At 50.6% G+C, this 12,875-nt stretch overlaps 1 protein-coding gene across 5 annotated transcripts in view; it reads left to right on the top strand.

Annotated features, from left to right (window-relative positions):
- PTK2B (protein tyrosine kinase 2 beta) overlaps nucleotides 1-12,875 on the top strand; it is a 115,451-nt gene that overhangs the window by 33,728 nt on the left and 68,848 nt on the right. The window contains exon 1 of one of the 5 annotated variants that reach the window (XM_079141277.1): nucleotides 11,324-11,344. The exons of the other annotated variants lie outside the window; for them this stretch is intronic. The gene's annotated coding sequence lies outside the window, so the exon portion shown is untranslated. Of the gene's footprint in view, nucleotides 1-11,323; nucleotides 11,345-12,875 lie in introns of those variants that run through there. 5 annotated transcript variants of the gene reach the window in all.

Here is a 12,875-nt window from a genome sequence, read left to right as displayed (position 1 = left end):
CTCCCTCCCCCCCACCTCTCTCCTTTCTTTCGATTGAACCCAGGGGTACTTAACCACTGAGCCACATCCCCAGTCCTTTGTGTTTTTTATTTTGAAACAGGGTTTCACTAAGTTGCTTAGGACCTTGCTAAGTAGTTGAGGTTGGCCTCAAACTTGAAATCCTCTTGCCTCAGCCTCCCAATCACTGGGATTACAGGTGTGTGCCACCCCGCTGGCCATCACGCCTTGTCCCTCTGCATTTCCATTGACACTGAGATGTTGGAACCGGGCAGTCAGCCCTAGCTGGCCTGCCTTTTTGTGTCTTCTTTCCTTTGCCACATATGCTGTGGTCCAATTGAGCTTCTTTGTCAAATAGGACATGACCTGTCTGATACTCTACTTTTCTGTGTCAAATAGGACATAACCCACCTGATACTCTACTTCCTATGATTGGCAGGAAGTCTGAAGACCCAAGAGGTGACTCATAGCTCTCTGGTCTTGGAGTGACACAGAGCTTGCAGTGATTCCATCCCTTGCCCGGCCTCAGCCTCCTCAGCACCCCTCCCCTCGCGCCTCCATCTCTTTATCCCTGGGCTGGCCGGCTCCTTCTGGGGACAGGGCTGCGGACAGCTTCTCCACTTCCTTTTATGCTAACCTAGTTTGTCTCCTATGTGAACAGCACAGTGTCCCCAGCAACATCCAGCTTCCAGATTTGGGTGTTGGTGGTTCCTGTGGCAGTCGGCTGGCCTTCGCCCAATCAAACCCAGGAAGACTTTCCACCAGCCAGATCCTGGTCTGCCCCCAAGCTTGTAGGATCGGAGACGGGGATCCGAGCAGGCATCTGGGCATGGCCATGGCTGCTGGTCCACAGAGCGGTTCCCACTAGCTAACTTCCCATTCCCAGGCGGGTATCTCCTGAGCAGGGCCCCTGGGCAGGTCAGTCTTTGCAACAGGCACATTTCCTGTGACTGAGCCTGGGTCCCATGAGAGAGCAGGAAGTCTCATGTGAAACTTCTGAGAAGAGAGGCTGGGAGGGCACCGGCCCTGAGGCTGCTGCTCAAGTATGTCGTGGGGTGTTCGTGTTTGTGTGTGACAGGAGCAGGCACTGATGGACAGGGACAGGGGCAGGCGAGGTACCAAGGGAAGCAGCCAGGCAGCCTAAGAAGCAGAACAGAGAGGAGAGAACAGGAGGGGAGGGAGGCCATCCTCTGCTTCCCTGGCATTTGCAGGCTCAATTTGAGGAGGTAGACAGTGCTGAGAACAGAAAGTTCTAGAAAGGTCTGGACTGCTTCCATTTTTAGAGGCTCTCTGGGTTATAAAAGAAGAAAAAGAAATGCCAAAATAGGGCAGCAGACAGTATGATGTATTTTAAATGTTGTCTTTCACCAGTTAATAATTTCATGGCCACATACACACACACACACACACACACACACACACACACACACACACACACACAGGTATACAAACTGACATGAACGGAGTCATTTAGAAATAATGTTGGTGGTCATCTATTCCATGAGCTGGAGCCAAGTGGCTTCCTGGCTTTGGGAGTTGCCCAGCCCCAGCCTAAGAGAATCTTTAATGGACTTAGGGAGGCAGCTAGAGGGCCAGGTTTCCCAGACCATTAAGGACAAGTCCAGGTGCTATGTCAGGACAGCTCCTGGACCCTGTTGACCTCCTGGGAATGACAAGGGACAGAACAGCCTAGGTGCGTCAGAGTCTGGGCCTTCCCAGCTGGGTCCAACCAGCAAGTACCCATTTCAACAGGAAGCCAGGCTGTGGGCCCCCAAGAAGACACTCTCTCCCTCTAGTCACCCTAAGCTGCCCCCTGCAGGTGCAGAAGGCATTGCTGGGGATGCCCCTGTTGGGTCCCTGATTCCTCCTCTGGAGCCGGGACAAAGCAGCCCCTACAGGACAGAGTGCTGTGGACCAGGCCAGCTGGGCCTGCTCTGGGTGCAGGATCAGCTTTTCGGGAGGCCCAGGCCTACGCTGCCCTTGTCCCCAGCTGCCACGTAGCCTCACGCCATCTTTCCCCTCTGCTGCAGGGTAAGTGCACGGAAGCTGGGGACCCATCAGCTGATGCTCAGGTGGGGTGAGGGAGGAGCAGAGCTATGTCCCCACACACACTGCTCTCTCTGCTTCCCTTCCACTGACCAGGACGCCCTTCTTGACCCAACCTAGTCAGACCCCTCGAGTCCTCCTCTGGACCAGACCTCATCCTCCGCCTGCTCAACGCAGCTCGCCCTGCTACCATTGCTGCTTAACCGAGGTCCTCTTAGTGACTGTCCATCCTGATTCCCTCTCCCTGCCCTTGGCTGGAGGTCCCCAGATGCTCCCCTGTAGCTGGAGTTCAGTCTCCCCCAGTGCAAGTCTTGGCTTCTCTAACGCTCTGGAAGAAGCCTGGCCTGTCTAACTCCACCCGTTAGACGGTTGAGCGTTGTGCATGCAACACATGAACTACTGACCCACACGCTTCACAAGCCGTCTTCTCTGCTGCTCTCAGAAAAGTCACTTGGAAAGGAGATTGAAGTCTGTGGGGACATCACAGGTCCCACATGGCCAAGGCATCCCTGTGAGGGACAAGCTGGCCAGCTTCCCTGGGGCTTGACAGTGACTGCAAGGCCAGACTTTGCTCCCTGGAGCCCTGGAAGGATGAACCATGACTGCCTTGGTCTGGAAAGGTGGGGTCGGGCGGGCAGAGCAGAAAGATTTCAGAAGCCTCTCCCTTCTTCCAGCCCTGCTGGGCTCCCAGGCCCTGGGAAGGGCTGTTCCGAGCTTGGTTCCTCCAGAAGCGCTCTCTATCATTAGAGGCGTTTCTCGGCATATCTATTTTGGAGCCGCAGCTGGTTGCTTCTCAGAATAAACAGAGCTGTGATATGGGGATAAAAGAAGAAAGGAATCTCATCTCCTCTTTGTGTTCCCACTGGTCCCGATGCTTTCCAGACTCCACTTCTCTCTTCTTAGAGGCCTTGCCCGAGTACCCCCTCCTCCGCACCCCCTGCCCTATAGCTCTTCTTCTGCCATCTTATAATCTTGGGGGCCCTTCACAGTAGCGGACGCTGCTATGGCCAGGCCCCGCCCTGGACTCAGAGGCTGCAGGCGTTCCTACCTGCAAAGACTTCATGCCAAGTGACACAGGAATTCATATGCAGGTTGAGTATCTCTTATCCGAAATGCCTGGGTACCAGAAGTGTTTCGGATCTTGGAATGTTGGCATATAAATAATGAGAGATCTTGAGGAGGGGCCCCAAGTCCACAGGTGAATTTATTTCTGTTCCATGTACACACACGTATCCGGGTGCATCTGCGTTTTAACTGTGATGCCTCACGTGGGATCAGGCGTGGAAGTTCCCACGTGGTGTTGGTCAGTCCTCAGGAAGGTTTGGAGGGTAGAGTACTTCAGATCTTGGATTTTCAGACTGGGATGCTCGACTTGTACTGAGGACTGTAACAGACGACTGTCAAAGCCTATCCAGCCTCTTCCTGCTGCGATGAGGCAACTGAGGTCCCTCCCAGGACGGGCTGTGCTCTTGTCCTCAGGGCCACGACACCTGACCACGCAGGCACTCGGGGGGGGGCGGGGGACCTCACCCTGTCTTTATCAGCTCGGCTGCGTTCTGTTGAAGTTCTCAAAAAGGGACCTGAAGCTGCAAGGGACAGAGAGACAAACCAGACTCTTGCTTGTCTCCAACGAAGCTGGTTTGCCTTGCCTGGGTATTTATGGCTCCCAGGAAAGCCCAGGGCAATCAGGGGTGCTTTCCCAAATCTGGGTGAGAGGTTCTGGTCATGAACAAGCAAAGGAACAGACCCGCGTGTGGCCACACCAGGGGTCAAGTCATTTGTCATCTTGCACCATCTACGGCAGCTGGGTCAGAGTGTGTGGGGACCCCCTGAGCTTCTCACCTTGGTGGTGGTCCAGGGTCCTGCCTGGTGCTGCTGTGTCCTTCCTCTGATGACGTGCCCAGCTCCATCACTCCCTGTCCCTTCTCTGCTACCCTGCCCCGTGGCTCTGCCCACAGGGGGCTTACGAGCAACAAGAATGACAGGAGGTGGAGGTCGGGGAGGTTGGACACGTGGCCTCAGACGCTTCTTCCTCCCCAGTGAGGTCAGCCTCCTGTTGCTCTGTGGTCGCCCTTCTCAGCCTGGGCACCAGGTGGCCCAATGACGCTGCCACCGAATGCCGCTCTGAGAACCAAGGGTGACTCCGGACTCCTGCCATGGGTTTCCGCTCTTGGTTTTTGTCTTATTTTTAAAGATGAAAACTGTGGTTAGACGCCCAAACGCGTCTTCAGAAACCTCAATGGAGAGCTCGGTCCAGAGCTGCCAGGCTAGAGGTGGCCCACGGCTTCCTGAGCTGCAGAGGAACCACACTCCCGGCATGTCCGCCGGCTAAGAGTCACAGGTGGAATGTCAAGGTCAACCGTGGAAACCAGACTGACTCTTGTAGGCACAGTGGGAGAGTCAAGAGTGTGGGTTCCATAGTTTGCTGACTTTGTATCCTTTGGGTATAAACCAAGGAATGGGGTAACTGGGTCAAATGGTGGTTCCACTCCACGTTTACACCCAAAGGACTTAAAATCAGCACACTACAGTGACACAGCCACATCAATGTTTATAGCAGCTCAATTCACAATAGCCAGACTATGAAACCAACCTAGGTGTCCTTCAACAGATGAATGGATAAAGATATTGTGGTACATATACACAATAGAATGTTATTCAGCCATAAAGAATGAAATTGTGGCATTCGCTGGTAAATGGATGGAGTTGGAGAATATCATGCTAAGCAAAATAAGCATATCCCCCCAATCAAAAGCCAAATGTTTTCTCTGATATGCAGCTTCTGATTCACAATAAGGAGGAGTGGGGTGCTAGGGAAGAATAAAGTTACTTCAGATTAGGTCGAGGGGAGTGAAGGGAGGGGAGGAGGCTTGAGGTAGGAAGGACAGTAGAGTGAAACAGACATTATTACCTCATGTACATATATGACTGCATGACCAATGTGATTCTACATGTACAATCAGAAAAATGAGACGTTATTCTCCATTTATGTATGATTTGTCAAAATGCATAAATGCATTCATTCTATTGTCAGGTAATTTTTAAAATATTTTAAAAATAAAATGTGGGTTTTGCCACTCTGGAAAGCAGTATGAAGATTCCTCAGAAAACATGGAATGGACCTACCATTTGAGCCAGCTATTCCACTCCTTGGCCTATACCCAAAGGCTTAAAATCAGTATACTACAGTGACACGGCCACAACACTGTTTATAGCAGCTCAATTCACAATAGCTAGATTGTGTAACCAATCCAGATGCCCTTCAATAGATGAGTGGAAAAAGAAACTGTGGTATATATACACAATGGAATATTACTTAGCCATAAAGAAGAATAAAATTATGGCATTTGCAGGTAAATGGGTGGAATTGGAGAAAATGCTAAGTGAGATAAGCCAGTTCCCAAAACCAAAGGCCAAATGGTTTCTCTGATAAGTGGATACTGAACATAATGGGTGGGGGTGGGGGGCTAAGGGAAGAATGGAGGATTGTTGAATTGTGTAGAGGGAAATGAGTGGAGGGGAGGGGGCGGGGGAAGAAAAGATGGTGGAATGAGACAAACATCATCACCCTAAGTACATGTATGATTACATGAATGGTGTGATTCCATATCATGTACAGAGAAATGAAAAGTTGTACTCCATTTGTGCACAATGAATCAAAATGCAGTCTGCTGTCAGGTACAACTAAATAGAACAACAAATAAAAGAACTAGGAATGGAACCACCATTTGACCCAGTTATCCCACTCCTTGGCATATGTCCAAAAGGTTTACAGTCAGCATACTACAGTGACACAGCCAGTTCAATGTTTATAGGAGCACAATTCACAATAGCTAAGCTATAGAGTCAATCTCGGTGCCCTTCAACAGACGAATGGATAAAGAAAATGTGGTACATATACATAGTGGAGTATTACTCAGTCATAAAGAAGAATGACTTTATGATATTTACTAGATGGATCTGGAGACTATCATGCTAAGGAAATAAGTCAATTCCAAAAAACCAAAGGTTGACTTTTTCTCTGATATGTGGAAGCTAATCTATAATAAGTGGGGAGGAGAATAGAACTTCAGTAGATTAGACACAGGGGCATGAAGGGAAGGGAGGGCGGAGGGGAGGGGAAAAGGAAAGACAGTGGAATGAATCTGACGTAACTTTCCTATGTACATATATGAATACACCACAGTGACCTCACCGTTGTGTGTATCCATGAGACTAGAGTCCAAATTAGAATAAGATCTATTCCATACTTACATAATTTTATCAAAATGGACTCTACTGTCATGTATAACTAAAAAGAACCAATTAAAAAAAAGAATAAAGAATGTGGGTTCTGAATTCTTGTAAACTTGGGAACAAGTCTTGGTTGCACCATTTCTGAGCCCTGTGACCTGTGACCTTATGCTGGTTATCTAGTCTCTCTGAGAGTCCGCTTCTCCATCTGTAATACGGGGATCTTAACAGGATCGGTTTTAAATAACAGCTCATTATTCAACTCAACGCATCTCTTTTCTGAGCACTTTTTCTGCACCACCTTCTGGCCCAGGAGTGAGCATACAGCCTGGGAAGGACTGTCACAGCCCTGTCCTGTCCTTCATGTCCTGTCGCATGAAGGCTTGCATGCTCTGCTGTTCTGGGGACTACACAAGAAATCACAGGGGCATTGCTCAGTGCCATGCCTGACACATAAAGACTACTCGATAAATGGGTGTCTTCTCGGGTACGGTGCCTTTTGTCCTCCTTCAGACCAGAAGCAGGAGAGATGGGCCTTCGGTTGGAATCTTCTAGAGCTACAGAATAGTGAACTTCTGAGCCCCTGAGGGAACAGGGAGGGTGACATGGGAGAGGAGAAGCCTCCAGGGAGCTCAGGGCTGCAGCCTTTAAAGAACTGAAGGGATGTCACGCTGCAAAGGGATTGGAGAGGGCAGGCCTGTGCTGGAGAGGGCGCGGGAGGTGGAAAGGCTGGCCCCAAGCTGAAGGGCAGCAGGGGTGGCAGAGAGGGCTTCACGGTTAGCCTGCAGGCTGCTTGGCCAGGGATTCCAAACCCTTTTCATGTGTGCATAACCTCTACAAATGTTGCATAGCACACAAGAGGTAAACTGGAAGGTATCTGGAACCCCAAAGCAGACTGCATATAAGCACAGTTTCTAGAGTTCATTTTAATCAAATGCTGCAAGACATCCATGTGCAGAAGCAGCTGTCATGGAGGACAGGAGTAGCAATAGGAGCCACAGCAGGCCGTGCAGGGACATTGGCGGGTCAGGAGGCTGAAGGAGCTTTGACTGTGGTTTCCCTGGGAAGGAACAGGTGCAGCAAGGAGAGTAGGTTTAGGATTGGCTGGAGTGGAGATTTCAGCAGGGACAGGAGTTGTCCCCGGTTGTCTGGTACCTAGCTGGGGTGCTTAGGGGAGGTAGTAGTGACTTATAGTCTGAGAGGTAGTTGGGAATATGGACTCAGGATTTGGTTAAATCCAGAGGGGCATTCCCACCAAGATCAGCAAGGCCCCGGGGTCAAAGCACCAAACACTGAAACGAGAATCGCTGTTATTATAATGCCCTCCCCCTGTGGTCTGAGGGCTGAGGAGATCAACTCTCTAGGTGTTACAGGTTGGAAATGCTGGACTAGGTGATGTCTGTGTTTCCTTCCAGCTCTGAGATGCTGTACAGTGAGCCAGAAATGACCTGAGAGTCCAGCCTTACTTCCTCTTCAAACAGGAGAGACCTGGGCCCAGAGAGTTGAACCACTCTGTTCCAAGTCCCGTGGTTAATTAAAGAGCCTGGAGCTCAAGGCTTTCCCACCATCCAGGAGGTTGCAAGGGGCTGGAGGGAGGCATGGGGTCCTCAGAAGTGGGAGTACATGGACGCTGGGATACAGGGGCTCAGAAATGCCTCCTGCCAGCGGCACGGCGGTTTCCTGGGTGGTAGGAAGATGGGGCAATAGGACAGCAGGGGCAGTAGGGCAGTCCCTCCCAGACTAGTGAGGCTGTCCCAACTCCAAGCCTGGACTGGACACACAGGAAATTCTTAGGACCCAAGGTCTTAGAGCCCTGATGCAGCCTGGGATGAGACCTCGATCCAGTCGCAGGTGTGCCCTGATCCAACTGCTTCTGCGGACGTGAAACCACCCATCCATTCTGACCTGTAGTTCTAGGGTAGCGATGAGTTTCTAATGATTTTCTCTAAGAAGCATCTGAGTTCTAGAAACCACCAGACCAATGATCTCTGAGACCCTTTCCCATGTTCTCCTTTGGTCTGGGCTAGTCCATGTGGGTAACTTCTTACCACTCTACTACAGACAGAAGAGGGCTGGATGGAGGAAGCTATGCTTGACGGTCACAAGCTGCTAGTCCCCGCCGGGCTGAGAAACAGAAGCCAGGCCTCTCGCCCCTGGGACTCTGCTCTTTCCTCTGCCCTGCAGCGGCCCCTCCCTCCCCTAGCAATGGACTGGGACACCCATTGCACATAAGACGGGCACCGTTCACACTCACCTCTGGCCCAGGATTTGCCCATATGACCTGTTTTTCCCCAGAAGGGCCGTGGGCCGTGGCGGTGAGCAGGGAAGCCTGTGTTCTGGATCCTCCTTCCTCACCTGGCACACCGCCAGGTGTAGACACTTGACAAATGATGGCCACGTTGACAGCCGAGAATAGAACACAGGAGTGGGAGGTTAGTCTGCTCAGCTGGTGCCGTGGGGTTGAAGTGGATCGTGGTTGCCACCTCAGCTGGAGGATGAGCCGGGACCAGAGTTCAGAGTGGACTGAGCATCAGACAGGAGCCACACCTGTGGGCTGCAAGGCCATGGAGAAGGCACAGGGCATGTGACCTTCAAGGCTCATTGAGCTCCAAAATCCTAAGACCCCCAAGAGAGGAGGGATCTACAGGACTGGTTCAAGCTGGGCAAATGTCGGCAGGGCCACCAGGCATGGCCATCCTCCTTGTCCCTCCTAGGAGTGACCGTCCCAAGCTTCTAGCCGCCATCATTGGTGTCGGCAGATCCCATCCAAACTGACCCCTACAGGAAGCCTGAGGTTGGGACTAAACTGTGTATAAACAGCAGATGGTCCTGCTATAGAAAGATCCGTGAACCCCAGACCCTCGTGTTTTCTATAGTTTTGTGTTTAGAGCCAGAGCCTGGCTGGGCAAAGCCAGGGCGAGGAGGCCGAGGCTCCACCAGGCACTGCAGAGGCAGAGCTGACCACCTGCGCTGGAAGTTGTGGAAAGTCGCCTGCACGTATTGTCACAAAGACCGTCTGGTACTGAGGGCGGTCCAGTGGTGGGACGGACGGGCTCTTTTCAACAAGATGGACCCCTACAACCAAACGTGTATGCAGATGCTTGAAGGAGCCTGAGGAAGTTGGAGGCTCTGTCATCATGACCAATATCTGCTGGGAGATTTGTGGTTCACAAACAAGCGCCTTGTGTGCATTGGTATTGCTAACCTTCACAACAGGTCTAGGCAGACGGCTGCCCATGCCGAACCTCAGTGGACAAGCACACTGAGATTCAGGGAGGTAACAGGATCTGTCCCAGATGATCTGACTGGGCCAGGACAGATGCGTTTACTCCATGCCCAGAATGCTGGGACGTTCCTCATCTGGAGTCCCTCCCTTAGCAGAGCCTGGGAGGCCTCTTCTAGCTCAGTTTCTGGTCCCAGGTGGGCATAGGTCTTAGCTCTTTCTGAGGCAGTGTCTCCTCCTTTTAAAGGGGCCAACATCATCTCCAGAAAGTGGAGGGAGGAGAAGACTGGGGCTTGGGAAGCTGTCACTTGCCCCTGTGTGAGAGAGAGCTTTTGTACTGAGGCGCCATTTTTACGAAGACTCAGGCAGGTAAGCACATTGGCTCAGGCTGGAAGAAGCCTTTCCCAAGAGGGCAGTCCATGGAGGGCCAGGCAGAGTAAAGATCAGAGAGATGTTGAATGGTGGTGGAGAAACTTCTGGAAATCAGCCCTCTTCTGTTTAACACTGTACCTGGGGTTATCTGTACAGTCAGCCACTGAGGGCTCACCTGGTCCCAGGTGGGCCTCCCGACAGGCTCGGAGGTCCTTCATCCTATGGTGGCAGGAGACCCCTACTCTGTTCCCACAGTGCTCAGCTTTGTGCCTTTGGAAGACACTTAGGGTCTCAGCTTCAGCCTCATCTGTGAACTAAGGAAGTAAAACGAGTGATCTGGAATCTCTTGAAGCTCTCGTCCCCACTCTCGAGAAGATGAGGCCTTAGTTATTTCCCCCTCATCTATATCCCTGTATCTTGTATCTTCTCTTTCCTAACAACTCCCTCAAATCTTCTTTCTCTTGCCTAATCCCCTCGATTTTGAGATGAGAAAAACTGAGCTCCAGACAGATATACAAATGTGATGTCTTGCCCACGTTATCTGAGTGTCTTTCTGGCATGTCAGTTGGATGTGATTCCAAAGAATGTAAACTCTTATCACTTTCATGACTGTGTGTGTGTGTGTGTGCGCCCCAGAAAATTCTCAGTCAGCAGAAATAGAACGTATTCCCTTTGGGGGCTCCTGAGCACCTGGATGTAGACCTTCGCCCCCACCCCCCACTTTCCTCTGCTTGCTCCGCCCACCTTGTCTGTCTGGGCAGGTGACCCACATGATGTCCCCTGAGCCTCTGTGCTCTGTTCTCTCTCTCTGGCCTTGAGACTGTGGTGAGCTTGAAGTGGGTTGCTGTTTTCTGGTTTTTTTTTTTCCTAACTTCCTGTGTTCTTCAGAAACCTCAATGAAAGAGAGCTGTAGGAAGAAAGGCTGGGGACCGTTACACCAAACCTACATCCGATGTGGGGGGGCTGGATCCCTGACTTTGACAGATAAAACCCAGGATTCTGACTACTCTGTCCCCAGCCTGCGAGAGCGTGGGGGCTGGGCGTAGGGCCTGGGACCCTCATTATCTTCAGACGCGGGTCAGATGTCTCTAAAGAGATAGGTGAAGTGATCTGCGTCGCTGAAACCAAGCCAGTGTTGAAAGGGAAAACTTGATTTCCTCTCCACTACCCGTTTTAATTCCTCTGTTTCCTCTCAGTACACAACTCCGTTGTATCTATGTGTGTTGTCAGCTTTTTGTTGCTGTGACAAGAATCTGAGGAAAACAACTTAAAGGAAGAAAGATTTATTTCGGCTCACAGTTTCAGGAGTTTCGGTCTGTGGTTGCTGGCTCCATTGCTTTGGGCCTGAGGGGAGCTAGAAGATCCCCTCAGGGATGTTCAGTTTTTTTAAAAAAAACTTTTAAATCCACATCATGGTGGAAGGCTGCTCAGCGCAGGGCAACCAGGAAGCAGACAAGAGATAGAAGAGAAAGGGTAAGGGCCAGGGACAAGATACAGTCCCCAAGGACAAGGCCCAAGGACCCACTCCCTCCACCAGATCCTGCTTCCCACGGCCTCCACCACCTCCCAGTATCCATTCAGCTATCAATGAGTTAATCCACTGATGAGATCAGAGCCCGCATGTGCCGTCACTTCCCAAAAAAAGAAAAAAAATCCCCCCTCTGAACATTACTGCACTGGGGTCCAAGCCCTCAACTCACAAGTCTTTGGGGGACACTTCATATTTAAACCACTGGACATTTGTACAGTGACTGTGCATGTAACATTCGGAGTGTACATATCCCTTTAATTGACTATGAATTACTTTAATTGAACCGTCTGCTTATTAATGACTTAATTATGAATGAGGCTCTCTATCCAGGTGAGATGGCACTATGGCAAAAACACGGTGCTGCTTCTATTTTGTTGTTTTTGTTGTTCTGAGTGCTGAGCCATCTGTCCACACACTCCGCTCCTCAGAGTCTTGCTACTCACACTGTGGTCCACAGGCGACTCTGAGGGTCAGTTCTTCCCTGCCCAGCCCTCTCCCCGGCTCTGAGTTTTTATGCCCGGCTCTGGGTCCCTGTGATCACTCTCTTCCACTGCTCTTTGAAAGCCAGCGTCGTCTTTCTGCTGCCCGTGTACAGGAGGTTGTCCTCTGGGTTTTCCCTTTGTCTTTTATTTCATTTTCTAATCAGGGAAGAAAATTCCTGCTGTAGTTTGAGCGGTGGTGGGGAAGTTGCTGGAGAAGAGCTTGGTGCTGGGGGGTTTCTAGGTTCTGTACCCAGACTCTCTGCTTTGAACTTTCATGGCTGGAGTTTTAGAAGACCAAAGTTCCCCCAAATTTTCTGAGCTTCACAGTTCACACAATTGAAACCCAGTGGTTTTTTTTTTTTTTTTTTTTTTTTTTTTTTCCCTTTCTCTGCCCATTTCCCAATAAAGGGCTTGGGTAACCAGAAGACACTAAAATAGAAACGCCACTGTACTCTGAAATAAGAGGCTCAAGACACACAGGCACTGATGAATCGTAGCCCACGAAGCTCTCTCGCAACACCCAGCTTTGGTTGGACACCACCCTGGGAGTGGGAAGTCTGCCACCAGGGAACTGGGGGACCCCCGTTCCAACTGAGAGACTGCACGGCTCATCTCTCAAACTCGGTTCTCACCAGTGAGGCAAGGACCAGGCCAGCAGCTCCTCTCACTGGACAGGGGTTAGGATCACCCTCTGGAAAAGGGGAGAGGCTTGTCAAAGAAGGCAGAGTTTCTGTGATGTAGATTAACTAAGTCCTGGAGGTCTAATGTACAGCGAATAATCATACCGTGTTATGTACTGGATATTTGCTGAGAGTGGACCTGACATGTTCTCACTACACACACACACACACACACACACACACACACACAGAGTAACTTACAGAGAGATGAATGTGTGAACGATCTTTATCGCAATTATCAGTTCACTATATGCATGTATACCCAGATATCACGTTATACATACAATTTCAATTTAAAATTTAAAAAAAAA

This window comes from Sciurus vulgaris (assembly GCF_902686455.1).
Source record: "Sciurus vulgaris genome assembly, chromosome: 5".
Classification (NCBI taxonomy): Eukaryota; Metazoa; Chordata; class Mammalia; order Rodentia; family Sciuridae; genus Sciurus; species Sciurus vulgaris.
The sequence above is the reverse complement of the archived record's forward strand: the minus strand, read 5'-3'. Positions and strand labels throughout refer to the sequence as shown.